This window comes from Oryctolagus cuniculus, chromosome 2, assembly GCF_051225735.1.
Source record: "Oryctolagus cuniculus isolate XC-2025 breed Fujian yellow rabbit chromosome 2, ASM5122573v1, whole genome shotgun sequence".
Classification (NCBI taxonomy): domain Eukaryota; kingdom Metazoa; phylum Chordata; class Mammalia; order Lagomorpha; family Leporidae; genus Oryctolagus; species Oryctolagus cuniculus.
This window is the reverse complement of record NC_142868.1, coordinates 55658459-55676473: the sequence shown is the minus strand read 5'-3', so window position 1 is coordinate 55676473 and position 18015 is coordinate 55658459.

Sequence of the window (18015 nt, the reverse complement as noted above, 5' to 3'; positions counted from 1 at the left end):
AACTCATTTTTTTTTTCCTGTGGTGGAGAGACAGGTTTAGCCTGAAATTCCTAACTTTGCATTTCCATCTTCAAAATCTCCCCTCTGAATGGAATAAGCCCCTATCTTGGCTTTCAAGTCAGAAAAAAAAGGAAATGATGTTTCAAGTCCAACTTGATCTTACGTGTCTTTGAGTCACTGAACACCTGTTTCTTTCTTCTATTGTCACAGTCTGCTGTAAAATTCTCGTGTTAAAAATTATACCTCATCCATTACAAAGTTAGAGATCAGAAAAAGTGCCTATCAAGGCTGTTGTGAAACCATCTGCTGACTTTGAACTGACTTCCCAGAAGGTGCAAAGTAAAACATTTTATTGGCTTGTAGTGTTAAGAAAATAAATTCATAGAGCATTTAGTCAAGTGCAATAAACCATATGTGATTTTCCCCCCTCTAATACATAAACTTGCTCCAATGTATCTTTGGAATTTAAAAAATTTATTTTCCTCTTGCAATAAAAGAAAAACCTGCTCTCATATAAAATGACTTCTAAAATAATTGTGTGTTTAGAACAGTGTGTTTAAAGTGTGACAATCAAGAATGACCTTGCTGTGTAATCTCTGAATGTTCTCTTATTCTCCTGGTGTCCTGTAAGTTGATTCTCTTTCTTTAAAATACACAGGGCCTTTGGTCTACTACAGTAGGAACAGAAACAAACCTTTGGAACTCTCTTAGCATAGTGTTTTCTTGAGTGAGAATTTTAAAGTTTTTCAAAAAAAATGGATCACAAATTAATTTACTTTCAGATATCATCAGTTCTGTGTTGTGGTTTCATTTTTTAGTCCCTATGTATTCACTCTGCTAGCTACTGACATTATTCCACATTATTTTTTGTCACTGATATAAAAAAATAGATCCTGGTAGCCAGTATAGGTCTTTATGTTTTTCTTTAATGTAAAGTCTCTTCAAGCAGTTTATTTTATTTTATTTTTAAGATTTATTTATTTATTTGAGGGAGTCTTTCATCCACTGGTTCACTCCCCAGATGGCCCTAACAGCTGGGAGCTGTGCCGATCCGAAGCCAGGAGCCAGGAGCTTCTTCTGGGTCTCCCACGCAGGTGCAGGGAGCCATAGCAGAGAGCTGGATTGGAAATAGAGAAGTCAGGACATGAAACGGTGCCCATATGGGATGCTGGCACTGCAGGCAGTGGCTTCACTAGCTATGCCACAGTGCCAGCCTCTCAAGTAGTTTAGCTTAACTCCATTCTTTTCTGGATTATTCATGTCAGAGAAGGCATGCCTTCTAAACTCTTCCATAGGGATGATAACATAGACTAGTTAATAAATATGTCTGTGTACAAATTTTCAAAACTTCTATTGATCCATTTTGCTTTCATATTAAGGAAAGAATTGAAACATCAGCCATAAAACAAGATAACTTCAGCTCTAGGCTGAAGAGACCAACTGTTCACTGGGTAGTGTTGATATCCAAAGGATTTCAAAAGCTTCCCTCTCTGTAGAGAGAGGTAAACACCCACACTGGGGGCATCAACAGGAAGGTGGAACCAGCATGGGATTGATGGAAGTCTGCTGGTCCACATATATATCACTGTGGTCAAAATTTAACTTGCTATTTTCCCAGAAGTGCTGTCACAAGCCCTGGGGTTTGTGAGTTTGCATTGACCAACAGTCAGAGTGAGGACATTTTCTTGTCCCTCCACAGATGGATAAGAGAAAAGTCCTCAGCCAGCACCACAGCTCACTAGGCTAATCTTCCGCCTGCGGCGCCAGCGCTCTGGGTCCTAATCCCGGTTGGGGCACCAGTTCTGTCCCGGTTGCTCTTCTTCCAGTCCAGCTCTCTGCTGTGGCCCGGGAAGGCAGTGGAGGATGGCCCAAATACTTGGGCCCTGCACCCGCATGGGAGACCAGGAGGAAGCATCTTCTCCTGGCTTTGGATCGGCGCAGCGCTCCGGCCGTAGCGGCCACTTCGAGGGTGAATCAACCGAAGGAAGACCTTTCTCTCTGTCTCTCTCACTGTCAAACTCTGCCTGGCAAAAAAAAAAAAGAAGAGAAAAGTCCTCAAAGTATGTAGAGCTCACAGTTACATCTTGTCTCCTATATTTAAGTCTACCATGGCAATAAATTACTCAGAGGCTATGGATGATGGGTATTTTAATTTTGACAACTGAAGAACTGTGGTTAGATGCTGTAAACTTCTACTCAATCAGAAGAGATCAAAATATTTATGCGAATTACCTGCCTGACTTCAATTTAAGTTCATTCAGATAAAGACCACTATTGTTTTTCAAGAAGGCATAGGAACGGGAAAAAGTAATTGTCAAGGGCTTTTTACAAGCTGCCCCCTTGTTATTGAGATGTAGGACAGAAAGACCCAATATGGCTAGGGAAGTGTGACTCCTTCCTTCCAGGGATACTGTTTTCCACAGCTCCTCAGCCTGTGTGGGCCATGAGACTGAGCTGAAAGAAGCTTGGCCATGTAAGTGACATGGGAATAGGTTTTTTTTTAGAAGGGGTGGAGGATGTAGTGGTTACCAAGGTAAATAAATTCTCTTTCCTAACAACATATTGGCTACGTGAAAATTGTTGCTTTCTTTTCTTTGCAAGGTTTTTATGAAACTGCTTTTGGACTGACTGAATGTGCTCCTTTTGTTGTTTTTGTTGTTTTTGACCTTCAGAGTGCAAAGAGGTAATGTCCTTAGCACAGCACTAAGAGATGAAGGTTATTTCCATCATGTTGTGCTTGCGTTTAAAAATGTCTTATAACAAATATATACATGCAGTTGACAGAAGTAATCATCTCTTAATACTAACAGTAAATGCAAAATAAGTGCTGAAAAGATCCTAAAGCAATTATAGCAGGAATGACACATCGGTAGTTGTTATAATGACTTAACAATTAAGGGTTAGCTGAAAACCTTGTTAAACCCAGGGGATGGCTCAGTGTCACCATCATGTAGAAGTACAACAATTAAGCTGGCTTGCTTTTCCATGACATTACTCAGAACCGAAAATGCCCCTTAGATTAATGTTTCCTCATTTCCCGGCCTACTCATTTTACTAAATGACCTGATTATATGACTTTGGTAAGCTTTGACTAACCTTATGTTAAGAGGCTTATTTTTTATGTGTTTTCTATTAAAAGCCCCCTACCCCCAGCTTAGGTCATAAATGAAATTACATATTGTATAATCTATGCTTAAGTCACATATATCTTTATTTCACAGTACTGTATATTTTTTATTATCAGTGCTGAAATATTATTTTGGAGGAAGTTAACAAAATAGACTCAAAATTAGTTGCAAATCCTTTCAAAGACTCAAAATACCAAGCTAATTTTTACCAATATCAATTTATAGAAAGGTAGAAATTAACTTTGATTTCTTCTTCCAAGTGCTAAACTTCCAGTTAGTTCACTTCTTTTATTCTCTCTCTTATTATTATTTTTTAATTTGACTTGGATAAGATTTCAGTTCCACGTGTACTGTACCTGCTTTCACTTAAAGGCTATAATTAAGTCTTTTGTTTGTTCTGACTGTAATTCATTCCTGGCAGTGGATAAGAGCTAAGCAATTGCTTCTCCAGATTCTTCCCACAATAAACCTTGAGGTAACAGTAGAATGATTACTAGCTTTTCTAATGTGAATTATAATACACATGACAAAACAAATTCACTTTAATATAAAATGGTTTGTAGAATTTTATTTCATCAGCTATCTGTCAAGCTAACCCATTTATAAATTCTAAAATAACTTTTAACCTTTGCATTCATGTTTCATTTTCCTTCTCAAAAATACATGAAATTTCAAATGGCATGTTCTTTCTTGGGTTTATGTATGCTTTTACTTTAAAAGCAGTTAATATGCTGTATTAAAATATTGCTTCATTTTTCCCATTTTAGTTAGGTTAAAGTTACATCAATGAAGCATGTTCTAGAACTACATGCTGGGAAAAATACTGTTATTTCTGGTTACTTTTATGCAACCTAGAGTCATTTTTTTATTTTGAAGGAGTAAATCAGACCTTGGAAAAAAATTAGACTGAACTCATAATCTAAGACCTAATACAAAGTTGCATTCATAGGAGTGTCTAAGAAACACTCAGCAATCTGAAAAACAACAGCAAAAATCTTAAGTTTTTAGACAACTGTTATGAACTCCTCTGCAATTAGTCAACTGGTACCCTAAAGATATTAAGATTACAAAGTAGGTAAAGGAATGGAAATAGAAACTAGCTACTATACTCCTTGTTCCATAAGGGGATGAAGGGCTAAAACCCAAATCTTCAGTATTAGTTTATTTTCTGCTACTATAATGAAATAACTGAGGCTGGGTAATACATAAAGAAAAAAAGCTTATTTAATTCACAGTTCTGGAGGTTTAAGGGCATGGTTCCAGCACTGACTTGGCTCTGGTGAGGGCTGTAATGTACATGGCATCACAATGGAGGGAGCATGTGCAGAAGGGATGACATGGTGAGACAGGAAGTCAGCACAGGAATCAGAGGACACATTTGTTCTTTTTTTAACAATCCCTCTGAGAGAACTAGTCAGGGACCCATGTGAACTACTTAATCCTTTCTGAGGGCAATACGCCCAGTGACCTAAACAACTCCCAATAGTTGCTACCTCTTAAAAGTCCCACATAACCTCTCAGCATTGCCACACTTGAGACAGAGCCTCCAATCCTTGAGGGATACACTGAGACTGTATCCAAACAACAGCATCTTCTAGATGACATGGTCTTTCCATTCAGTTTTTCTGTCATCCCATAGATTTCATAGCTCTTTTCCTACAATTGAAAGTCCTCTACAGTGTCACCTTTCCATAAGTATGTGAACCAATTTACCCATTGATGCCTCTGCTTCAGTTTAGTTCAGGCCTTCCGTGAACATGCAGTGCATTTTCCTGCTTCTTTGCTTATGTTCTGCCTTTTGCTCACATAGTGTTATCTGTAATTCTGTTTGCTACTATTTGGTTTTCCATCGTTTAAAGGCCAGCTTTGGTCTTTTTTCTTCCATTAAGCCTTCTCTTGATATCTGCTTTATATCAATCTCCCTCTTTTGAACTCTGAAACTCATATCTACACTGTTTTATATTGTAATTTTTAATTTATATATGGCACTACGTTTCTTATTATGAAATATAGTTTATATGTCTATATCCATCAGTAAAACAAAATAGTTTTGTGTATCTCAACTGAATTAAAAGGTCTAGCCAGTATTGTTGCACAGCAGGTAAAGCCACTGCTTGTAAGGCTGGCATCCTCTATGAGCACTGGTTTGAGTCTTTCTTGGCTGTTCCACTTCTAATCCAGCTCCCAGCTGATGGCCTGGGAAAGCAGTAGAAGATGGCTCAAGTGCTTGGGCCCTTGCACCCATGTGGGAGACCCAGAACAAGCTCCTAGCTCCTGGCTTCAGATCATCCCAGATCTGGCCATTGCGGCCATTTGGGGAGTGAACCAGCAGATAGAAGACCTCTCTCTCTGTCCTCCTTCTCTCAGTCTGTAACTCTGCTTCTCAAGTAAATGAAATAAATAGTTCTTAAAGAAAGAAAGAATTTCTTTAAAAAATAAAAAAAAGGTCTGGGGACTGGCATTGTGGCTCAGTGGGTTAAGCTGCCTTTTGGGATGCTGGTATTAGACACTGGAGTGCTGGTTCATGTCCAGCTGCTCCATTTTTGATCCAGCTCCCTACTAATGTGCCTGGGAAAGCAGCAGAATATGGTCCAAGTACTTGGGCTCCTGTACCCACCTAGGAGACCCTGATAGAGTTTCAGCCTTCTGGCTTTAGCTTGGCATGGCCCCGGATGTTACATGCATTTGGGGGTAGGAACCAGAGGATGGAAGAGCTCTCTTCATCTTGCTGTCTCTCACTCTCTGTCACTCTGCCTTTAAAATAAATGAATAAATAAATAAGTCTTAAGAAAAGAGTTGAAAGTTCAAAAATTGTCAATGAGTTCCTTTTGTTCCTCTGTTTATCATCTCAGTTTTGGTATTTTGAATTGGAGACCGAGCAAAATGGATTAGCCAGAATGCAATCAGGAAAAAAGAACTCAAACCAAGTAATTAACAGAGGATTTAACATGGGGAACTGGTTACAAAGGCATTGGAACAGCTAAAAGGGCAAGCAGCAAATAGTGAAATCACGGATTAGCAAAAGCAGGAACTTGCCAGCACCTCCAGGGTTGAAGTGACAAAAAGAGAAGGTGATTTCACCAGAATTTAGGAGGGTCGTCAGAAACACTGGCCAAAGCAAGGAAGGAAGATGAGACACACTCTGGCTTCTCCCAACTCCTCCATGCCAAACGCCTGCCAATGATGCTCAACTGGTTGAACAAATCTGCAGCCAGTTGGCAAAGAAGTCTGGACAAGGTGTTTTACACAAACCAACCCTCTGTGATATGGAGCAGAACAGGGAAAACAGAGCAAAGATATCTAAGTACATATGCACAAAGCATGAGCACATTGATAGATTACAAGTGAACAAATTGAAAACTACTCTACATATAATGAAATCATGAATATTTCAAAATAACTCACACATGGCCAATTTCCTGTCTCTACTAGGATTACTATTTCTGAATGATCACCATTTATAACAGAATTATTAATAATTAATAATTTATTTTATTTTATTACAGATAATAAAGTATTGTATTTTTATTTTAAAAGTTATTTATTTTAAAGGTAGAGAGACAGAGGACGAGAGACAGACACACAGAAAGAGATTTCTCATTCACTGGTTCATTCACGAAATGCCTACAACAATCAGGGCTGGGCAAGGCTATAGTCAGGAACCTGGAACTCAATATGCGTCTCCCACATGGGTTGCAGGGACCCAACTATTTGAGCCATCACTTGCTGCCTCCCACGATGCATGTTATCAGGAAGTTGGAAAAGGAGGTGGAGCTGGGGATCAAACCCAGGTATTGTGGTACGGGATGTAGGGAGCCCAAGCAGCGTCTTAATTGCTGCACTAAAAGCCTGCCCTGTAAGTCTTTTTCTCTATTCTAGACCTATTTCAAAAGGATTGCAATCATTCTCCTTCCTCTGAACTCTGTCATTCTTAAAGAAATAATTTCTAAATATATCTCCTAACAATCCAATCCCTTAAATTCTAGGTGCTTTACCATTTATACCTATTCAAGGAATTTTCCATCTGACATATCTAAAGCTAAACTCATCTTTTTGTTATAAAAGGAAACTTTTCTTTAGGTAATAGAAATCCAACTCAAACTAGCTTAACTAAAACAGGAAATGTAATGACTTAATGTAACTAGTATTTCAGGCATTAGCTGGACCTAGCCACTTAAACTTTATCACTACAATTCTCTCTGCTTCTCTTTCTTGCTCTCATTCTTGCTCTCATTCTCTCACTGTGCTCTGTCTACTTTAGGTTAATTTCCTTCTCAGACATTCTGGCTTCATGTGTAAACATGTGTCAAATTTCAGGGAGACCTCTCATTGGCCAGCTTGTACATATGTTCCCTACAGAATCATTAAGTCCAAGTCTATGGTGGATTCCGATTGGCCAGAACTAGGTAAAGAGTTTATCTCTCAGGGTGAGGTTGAGGGCATCATATTCCCCTTCCAAATCATATGCCAGTTTTGGGAGAGGTTTTAAAGAAAGGATACTGAGAACATTAAAAATAAAAGTACATCATATATTCAAAACATTCTTTCTTCCTCCTACTATCAAGTAGCTTAAAATATTTTTAGCTATTATTATAATTTTGTCAATCATGCAGGTTATAAATCATCTACTCCCTAACTCTTGCAAACAGACTCAATCCATCAACAAATTCTACTATTTTTTCCTTGAAAATAATTCTAACATCTGTCACTTGCTTTTATTTTCACTGCCACCTCCTTAATTTAGAACAGGTTTCCTCAACTTTCTTGTGGGCCAAGTGATTCTTCGCTATATTCTCCTGTGTTTTATACTATGTTTAGCTACATTCCTGGTTGTTAGTCAATGGATGCCAGAAGTGCTGTCCCCTATATGATGGCCAAAAATGTCTCCTGGGGCAAAGTACCTAGTGGTAAGAACTTCTGATTTATACCTCCGTTATTTTGCACTTGGGTTGTTTTTCTAGTTTTTAAACTGATGTTTCCACTTCCATTATCTTTTTTTTTTTTTTTTTTTACTTTTTTTCCATACAACACTGTAAGAGTGTCACTAAAGCACTACATTGAATACAAAAATCCTTGGAAAAAACTCTGCCAATCTTTATTGCTACTGAATAAAAAACAGTTTTGTTTTGTTTTTAAATGTGGCATCTGTGATCAAACTCCTATGCATCCTGTAAGGCCCAACTCTGGTGCCACCTTCTGTTTTCCTTCAGGAAGTCTCTCTTGGATATTCCTCCTTTCTCTCCACTGTACCCTCATCCTCATTTGCTATTGCCTCTTACTAACTTCTTACTACATTTTGGCTCATTACCCATTTGCCTCATAACACAGGCATCTTGCATTGTTATCATTTATGTTAAGATCTTATCATTCCTACTGAATTGTAACCTCCTGAAGGAAGAGATTGAAATATGAGATAAGAGCAGGCTTTTGGAGCAGTGGTTAAGATGCCACTTGGCCGGCGCCGCGGCTCACTAGGCTAATCCTCCGCCTAGCGGCGCCGGCACACCGGGTTCTAGTCCCGGTCGGGGCACCGGATTCTGTCCCGGTTGGCCCTCTTCCAGGCCAGCCCTCTGCTGTGGCCAGGGAGTGCAGTGGAGGATGGCCCAAGTGCTTGGGCCCTGCACCCCATGGGAGACCAGGAAAAGCACCTGGCTCCTGCCATCAGATCAGCGCGGTGCGCCGGCCGCAGCGCGCCGGCCACGGCGGCCATTGGAGGGTGAACCAATGGCAAAGGAAGACCTTTCTCTCCGTCTCTCTCTCTCACTGTCCACTCTGCCTGTCAAAAAAAAATAAATAAATAAAAAAATAAAAATGCCACTGAAGTGCCTGGTTTGAGTCCTGGTTCTGCTTCTAATCCAGCTTCCTGCTAAGGGAAGGCAGGATGCCAGGGAGGCAGCAGATGATGGCTCAAGTAGTTGGATGCCTGCCACTTATGTGGAAGACCCAGCTGGAGTTCTGGGCTCCTGGCTTTGGCCCGGCCCAGCTCTTGCTGTTGTAGTCATTTAAGGAATAAACCATCAGGTGGAAGACCTCTGGCGAAGACCTCTGGCTGTCTCAGTCTCTCTGTCTTTCAAATAAAATGAAAATAAGTACATAAAAATTTGAAATATGTGATATTATTTCTTGTCTCTCTTATATGTGTCTTAAGGCAAGTTACAAATTTTCCTGTGTTGTTTTTGTTTTGCCATCTGTTGAATTGAGATATTCAAGGTCTTGCTCCCTATCTCATTTGTTGTTTGATAATAAAATTAAAAAGTGAATGTACCTCACAGGGCTACACAGGGCTACACAGTTCTTATTTGAATCCTTACAAGATACACGGAGACTGGTTGTAAATGGTCAATATACATTTGGAATGGATGGAGAAGTGAGAACTAAATGTTTATTTTGGAGAAAAATTATTTATGTAAATGACTGTTGTAGAGACCTACTCAATATTTTGTTGTTTCCCTTAGATATTAAGCTGAGCACCATTCTAGCAGTTCTAAGGCTAGGAGGAAAACATGAAGGAGTCATGGAATGCAAAGTGCTGCAGCCACTTTGGAAAATGATCTGGTAGTTCCTTAAATAGTTAAGCATAGATCTACCACATGATCGATCAATTCCATTCCTAGCTATCTACTCAAGAGAAAGGAAAACATGTGGCCATATAAAAACTCATATATATGAATGTTTATAGCAGCATTACTCATCTTACCCAAAAGATGGAAACAACCCAGGTTCCATGAACTGATGAGGGATAAACAAAATACAATAGCATTTTATTTTGCTATTAAAATAATAAACCAGCAATACAAGTTAAAACATAGATAAACCTTAAAAACAGTATGCTAAGTGAAAGAAAACAGTCACAAAAGATCTTAACATTATATCATTCCATGGGTATGAAATGTCTTGAGTAGATACATCCATAGAGAGGTAAAATACATTAGTGGAACGCTTAGGACTGGGAGTGGAGAAAAGATGGGGAACAAATAAGTGATATCTAAAAGGTACAAGACTTCTTTCTGAGGTGATTAAAATGTTGTAAAATTGACTGTGGTAATGGTTGTACCATAATACTAAATGATTCAATTTTGTACTTTAATTGAGTGGATTATATGCTATGTGAATTGTATTTCAGTAAAGCTATTTTTTAAGCCCAAAGACAATCAACCACACACAAAAAAATACCTACAAATGTCTGTTCAAGTTTCTTAATCAAAACAGGCAAGAAATTCAAAGACTCCAATGTTAAGCACAAGAATTGTGTTATACTTATCCTGGATGTTAGTCCTTTGCCCTCAACTCATTTTTTTTTTTAATTTCATTGACTTTGTTTATTTGAGACGCAAACAACACAGAGAGAAAGACAGAGACAAACAAACCTCTCATCTGCTTGTTCACTCCCCAGATGCCCAGAAGCCAAGACCTCAATTTCATCTTCCCATGTGGGTGACACGGACCCAAATCCTTGAGCCATCATTTGCTGCCACTGATGAAATAAGTTGACAGGAAGCCAGAATCTGGAGCAGAGCTGGAATTCAAATTCAGGCACATCAGTATGGGATATGGACATCCCAAACCATGGCTCCTCTGAGAGAAATTGTGTTCTGAGTTTTCGAGTTTTGCATGCCTTTGTAAAATTTTTATTTATCTATTTATTTTTACATGAAAAGCAGAGACACAGAGGCACACTCAGAGATTTTCCATGCCTTGGTTCACTTCCCCAGTGGCTACAATAGCCAAGGCTGGGCAAGGCAAAAAACAGGAGACTGGGACTCAATCTAGGTCTCCCCCATGAGTAGCGGGGACAGAAGCACCTGCTTCTCATGATGCACACTAGCAGGAAGCTGGAATTGGAAGCAGAGCCAGAACTGAAGCCAGGCACCCTCATGTAGGATGCAGCATCTCAAGACACCTTAACCACTGCACCAAACCCCCACCATTGCTTCTGCATTCATATCTGATACTGAACTTAGGGCTCATGGATCCACAGAATCCTATTAACTTACCAATTCTAATTTTTGGTTTGAAACTTAGCTATGTCAGGTTGTCAAAACAAGAATTTTTATTATAAAAAATTATGCTTATGGTGTGAAAAAGGGAGGAAATCCTGGCTTCACAAGTACAAAATCGAATGGCATCATTTTCTGCAAATATACTTAAATTAAGACCAGTTTTATAAAGCAAAATTTACACAGATTTAAAAAGTATCCTGACGTTTTCCCTCTGTCAGGCACATGCTAAGATTACTAATGAACTGCTGCAGTTCTCATTTCTCAACAGAGATTTGTGAACTTCTCAACCCTTTTCTGGAGATTGAAGTTTTTAACCTGCATGTGACACCATCTCTCTTGCAAATATTCCTCTGACATTGCTGGAATTCTGGGTGTCTTGGCTTCCACAATAGCCTCTGTGTCTCAGCACTCTCTTCTTCTCTTGGTGCTGGAAGGAATGGGATAGAAAAGACTCTTTTACTTTTCCCTTGCTTCCTTGAACTTTTAGCCTCTTCAACAGGAAAACATCAGGTGGCACAGGATATATACTATTTATCAGAAATAGTAATAGAGATAACAGGAAAATTAATATGAATATTTGTTGAGCACAAGCTATGTATCTAACCATGCTGAGTACTTTACTGAACCTCAACAATCCTATGAGCGTGTAGGATTATTGTGCTTATTTCCTATTTACTTGAGTAAACTAAGTTTTGGAGGGGTGAAACAATTTGGCTAGTTAATGGTAGAACAAGAATGTGGATGTAGGCAATCTTGCCAATGCTTTTAACCACTGCCAAAATTCAAGTTCTAAGTATCTTGGATTTTTGTGTGTGTAACTGAATTAGAGGCGGCCGGCCTTTCATGGTAAGTGTTCCTATGTTGGGCACCCTGTGCCGTATAGACTTTCTTTACTACATTTTTCTACTCAGCCTTGGGCACCAGGAAGAGAACGCTGTATTGTATGAATGGAATTCTCATCTTTTGGCCTAGGAGAGCATCTGCAGGGAATAAAGAGAAGGGAGAGTGAGTTCCACTCCCTTCTGCATGTCGCTGCCTGCTGGCTGAGTCCTGCTACCACAAAGATTAAGCTTATGTCTCATGGTGCCCTCTCTGCCTCCAGGACAAGACCTGGGGGCAGTAACGCCTGCTGTACCAGCCCCAGAATCGTACTAATCCCTTGTGGTTTCTCTACACCCTGCCCATACCTTTGTAAATAAGGCCTTTATTCAAGTCTTCTTGAATTTTCCTGTTGTGAGTATGCTTATGTTATGTTTTCTGCTCAGGTTGTAATTAATACAGTTCCTTTGAGTATTGTCCATTCCTGACCTGGTTTTACCCCACTTAGCACCCGTGCCTCACCTGGCTCCTACGTGACTCTTCTCCTTTCCACAGAGGGGAGCAGTCACATCTTTGATCCTTTCCTGAATCCTGCAGTCTCAAGTGACACTCTTCCTAGTCTGGTTGGTGGGTCTAGAGAGCGAGCGAGCAAGGCAGAGGGTCCTTCTGCTCTGGTTCATTCTTCCCACCTGGAAGGGCTATAGGTTTGCTGGTGCCTTATTAACTAATTACAGCTCTTGAGGACTTACAGTAATTATTTTCTCAGAAATAACAATGGACTAACCTAAAGAAAAATATTTCTCTACAAGAAGAGCTGGGGCCCACACCTGCAGAAACAGTGGGTCCCCATTCTTGTGCCTAAAATCATAGGATTCAGATTCTTTTCTGCTCTGCCTAGGAGCTGGAAGCATGGACAAAAGGCCATGGTAGCTTTAGTGGCTCCATGGAGAATGTTACCAACCATTACTGAATTCTATTTAGAATTTGGAGACCTGCTTTCCAATTCCTTCTCATTCATAAGTAAATTGGGTGTCGCTCCCCGTCTTCATGGGGGAACGACACTAAACCCTGCCTAGGCTTCATATCCGAGTCACGGCACCATTATGTCGCTCCCCGTCTTCGTGGGGGAACGACACAGGACCCTGCGCTGTTCTTTCGTCTGCTCGGCCCTCCCCGGGTTTGCTGCTGGTTCTTCCCGGGTTGGCTACTATCCCTTCCACCTCCGTGGAAGGGCAGTTCCCCCTGGCCGCATTCCCCACTTCCGCAGGGGAGCGGCACACCGCCGGCCGGCTTTCTCGGGGGCTGCACGGGTTCCCTTAGATGTTCCCCATAGATGTTCCTGGTGCATGCCGTCTCTCTCCTCCTTTATAGTCCTCCTCCGCCAATCCCAACTCGGCTGCCCACACGCCGAGTACGCTGCTCTCCTCCAATCAGGAGCAAGTCCTACAGTTAATTGGTTGAACTGGAGGCAGCTGTGCGGAAGCTGTTTACTTCTCTCCCAGCGCCATATTGTGGGAGAGCAGATGCATAGAATAAGTCTTAATTCCAGTAACAGTCTAGTCCGGTTTGCTCCCCACAATTGGGATTAGCAGCCTTGCCTCTTTGGAACCCTCTTTCTGATTAACCCCCTCCACTACCACCCCCCCACCTCAAATCCTAAATTTAGGAGTACATAAGTAATTTAGGAGTCCTGCCTGGGAAAGAAATTCAGCAAGCTACCTAATTCAGTTTTTTGAAAGGCCAAGAAGTCTTCTTCCTCTTTTTTTTTTTTTTTTTTAAGAGATTTATTTATTTATTTAAGTGCAGTTGCGGAGAGAGAGAGAGATCTTCCATCTGCTGGTTCACTCCCCAGATGGCAACAACATCCTGGGCTGGGTCAGACTGATGTCAGGAGCCTGGAACTCAATCCCAGCGCATCTGGGTCATCTGCTGCTACCTTCCCAGGCACATTAGCAGGGAGCTGGGCTGGGAAGTGGAGCAGCTGGACTAGAACTGGTGCTCATATGGGATTCCTATATTGTAGGCCACAGCTTAATCCACTGTGTCACAACACTGACCACTAACACCCCCCCCCCCCCAGACATACCAAGAAGTCTTCTTGTAGGATGTAATAGGTGTTAGCTAGATCAGGAAGGGATTTTCTTTTTCTTTTTTTTTAAACTTTTATTTAATGAATATAAATTTCCAAAGTACAGAATATGGATTACAATGGCTTCCCCCCCCCCATAACGTCCCTCCAACCCACAACCCTCCCCTTATCTACTCCCTCTCCCCTTCCATTCACATCAAGATTCATTTTCAATTCTCTTTATATACAGAAGATCAGTTTAGCATACATTAAGTAAAGATTTCAACAGTTTGCTCCCACACAGAAACAAAGTGAAAAATACTGTTTGAGTACTAGGTATAGCATTAAATCTCAATGTACAGCACACTAAGGACAAAGATCCTACATGAGGAATAAGTGCACAGTGACTACTATTGTTGACTTAACAAATTGACACTCTTGTTTATGGCCTCAGTAATCACCCTAGGCTCTTGTCATGAGCTGCCAAGGCTATGGAAGCCCCCTGAGTTCACTGACTCTGATCATATTTAGACAAGGCCATGGTCAAAGTGGAAGTTCTCTCCTCCCTTCAGAGAAAGGTACCTCCTTCTTTGATGACCCATTCTTTTCTAGGTGGATGAAGCAGTGTGTGTAAAGGCTCAGAGACAAGAGAAAGCACAAGAAATCTGGGGAACTAAGCATGGGACTGCATGACTCTTAGGGCTTATTTGGTACAAAAATTCTCAGATAGCAGGGATTAGAGATCAGGTGTAGTGTCAGTAAGTTTACCTTGGTTGTACACAACTGGGATCTCTTCCAATTGGATGGAACCCTTACATTGGGTGACCAATCATCCTACTTGCCCAGGACTGTCCCATTTTCATACTGAAAATCCCATGTCCCAGGATACCCTAAGTTCCAGATAAATCAGGACAGTTGCTCGACGGATGTTGCTACAGCCATAGTTAAAAAAAATTGATTCTCACTCCTGCATTAATATATATTATATATAATGTATATAATATTAATATAATATGTATACATGAGGGATTTTTAAAAGTTCGTGGAAAATGAAAATAGAAGTAAGTTGAATTTGGTGCATAAAATTTTGAAATTCATGCATAGCTTTTTCTATCTTTTTGAAAAAGATGATTTTATTTATTTGAAAGGCAGAGTTAGAGAGAGGGAGAGACTGAGATCTTCCATCTGCTGGTTCACTCCCCAGAAGGCTACAATGGCCTGAGCTGGTCAGCCTGAAGCCAGGAGCCAGCAGGAGCCAGGAGCTTCCTCTGGGTCTCCCACGTGGGTTCAGGGGCCCAAGGGCTTGGGTCATCTTCTGCTGCTTTCCCAGACGCCTTAGCAGGGAGCTGGATCAGAGGCAGCACGGTACATTTTAGGCTTTTATTTAGTGAGAAAGATGCATAAGAGAGTGAGAGCTTTATTAAGAGAGAGAGGTAAATCTGGGTTCATACCAAGCACCAGGAACCAGCCACGTGGAGGAGCATCTAGGCCAGGAAGCCTAGGGCAGGTGTCCCGAAGGCCACGTGCCCTGGAGGCGCAGGGCTACAGCAAGCCCCCTCCTGGCAAGAGGCCAGGGAAAAGAGAAGGACAGACACACTGTGTCCCAGGCTTTTAACCCACTTTCAAAGGGGAGTGGTTAATTAACCTGATTGGCTGGGGGGCACCCAGGTGTGGCCAGGTAGAGGCATAAGGTCACACGGGGTGTGGCAAAGGTATCAGGTAGGGCGTGAGATCAAATAGGAGTGTGGCAAAGGTGTGTTCTTCCAGCTCACAAACCTAATCAATTTTAACCTATATGCCTGCCTACTTCACCTTCATATAATGTATTATGTGTGCACATGTGTGTGTTCTGTGTCTGTGTTTTACAAGGCTATCTTTAATAGCGCTCATACTCTTAGTTTTGAGCAGGATTTCTAACTCAATAGTGCATTTTCATGCACTGTCTATGCTAACCTCCTCTACCATGGCAGTCTAAGTATTTTTCCATATGTGTAGTCTCTAAAGCATCTTGAACTTTCCTTTCTTGCTCTCAGACAAATTTCCCTCAAGGATCTTTGAAGAACTCTCGTCAGACTTTTCTGCTTACAGGAAATTCCTTTTTAGCCTCAGAAAATGGCTGGCTGTATTAAAAGAAGTACTGCTGTGACTTGAATGTTTGAAGATAGTTCCAGAAATCGTGGCTTAGTTTTAGTTTTAATTTTAGCCCCTGAATTACAAATTTAATATAGACCAATTGGCAAGAATAGCAGATATCCCAGCTGATTTCTGTGGCAGGCAGAAACAGTCTTTGTTTCTGCCACTCTGAGCTGAACAGCTGTGCTCTGAATCTGCTCCCCTGACAGCTGCCCTGAGTATGCCGCCCTTCCAGAACTCTTTCCTGCTTGGTTCGCACACCTGGAAGCCCAGAAATTCACGGGACAGACCAAACAAGGTGATACATACCCAGAAAAGTCATTGTCAATTCCTACACACATTTCTAACTTAAAGACATTTGCAGATCATCTGGCAAAATATGAATGGCTACTTTGGATTAGGGGTCTGTGACATGCCTCCTTAATGGTAAAGAGATACAGACAGGGGCAGGTGTGGTGCAGCAGTTAAGCCGCTGGTTGGAACATTCACATCCCATATTTTTTTTTTTTTTTTTTTGACAGGCAGAGTGGACAGTGAGAGAGAGAGACAGAGAGAAAGGTCTTCCTTTTGCCGTTGGTTCACCCTCCAATGGCCGCCGCGGCCGGCGCGCTGCGGCCGGCGCACCGCGCTGATCCGATGGCAGGAGCCAGGAGCCAGGTGCTTCTCCTGGTCTCCCATGGGGTGCAGGGCCCAAGCACCTGGGCCATCCTCCACTGCACTCCCTGGCCACAGCAGAGGGCTGGCCTGGAAGAGGGGCAACCGGGACAGAATCCGGCGCCCCGACCGGGACTAGAACCCGGTGTGCCGGCGCCGCTAGGCGGAGGATTAGCCTAGTGAGCCGCGGCGCCGGCCTACATCCCATATTGAAATGCCTGCGTTCAAGTCCCACCCTATTTCTCATCCGGCTTCCTGCTAATATGTACCCTGAGAGGCAGCAGATGATGGCTCAAGTACTTGGGTCCTTGCCCTTCATGTGGGAGACCAGGACGATTCCTGGTTTTGGCTGTTGTGGACATTTGGGAAGTGAACCAATGAATGGAAGATCTCTCTCTGTCTCTGTCTCTTTCCACCCCAACACACACACACACACACACACACACACACACACTTTGAAATAAAAATAAAAAAATAAACAAACATTTAAAAAGATGTTGACTTCAGATGGCTTCTGCTTATGATTTTTCAACTTTAAAATGGTGCCAAACCAATATAGATTCAGTAGAAACTGTACTCCAGACTTTGAATTTTGATCCTTTTCTAGGCTATGGATAGGATAGGCTATGATTCCTTCTCTTCATGCTGGCCAAGTCAGCAAGTCAAAACTCCTAGTTAGCCAGATGATCACAAAGGGAAAAATCCATGTTCCGCAGTATACTGTGTTGCTAGTAGGTTAGGTGTTTCAAGTGCATTTTCAGTGTATGATATTTTCAATTTGTGATAGGCTTATTGGAATGTAACTTCATCATAAATTGAAGAGCACCTGTATTTCATGTTTGGAATTTTTTTTGATTCGTTTATAGGTCAAAGCGCTCATCTACAAATCTATGAGCTCTGGTACTTATCTCCATTCTTTGGAGTTCTCATTGTTATTATTTTCATATCGCTGGAAAATCAGAGTCATATTTCCTGTGGCTTAGCCTTTGCCAAAGGCTATATGCCTGTTAGGCATTAATTAGTTATTTCACCAGATACTCAATGAGCCTCCCACATGCCAGGGTCTAGCAATGGCATCTCTGCCTTTGTTGTTTGTTGCTTGTAATTTCATACCCCTTGGGAGGGATCTTTGGAAAAGGTATTAGGCAACCTATGTTACATATTTATAAGTTCTATCTCCGTTTTTCAGTGCTTTGAGGAATAAACTTATATA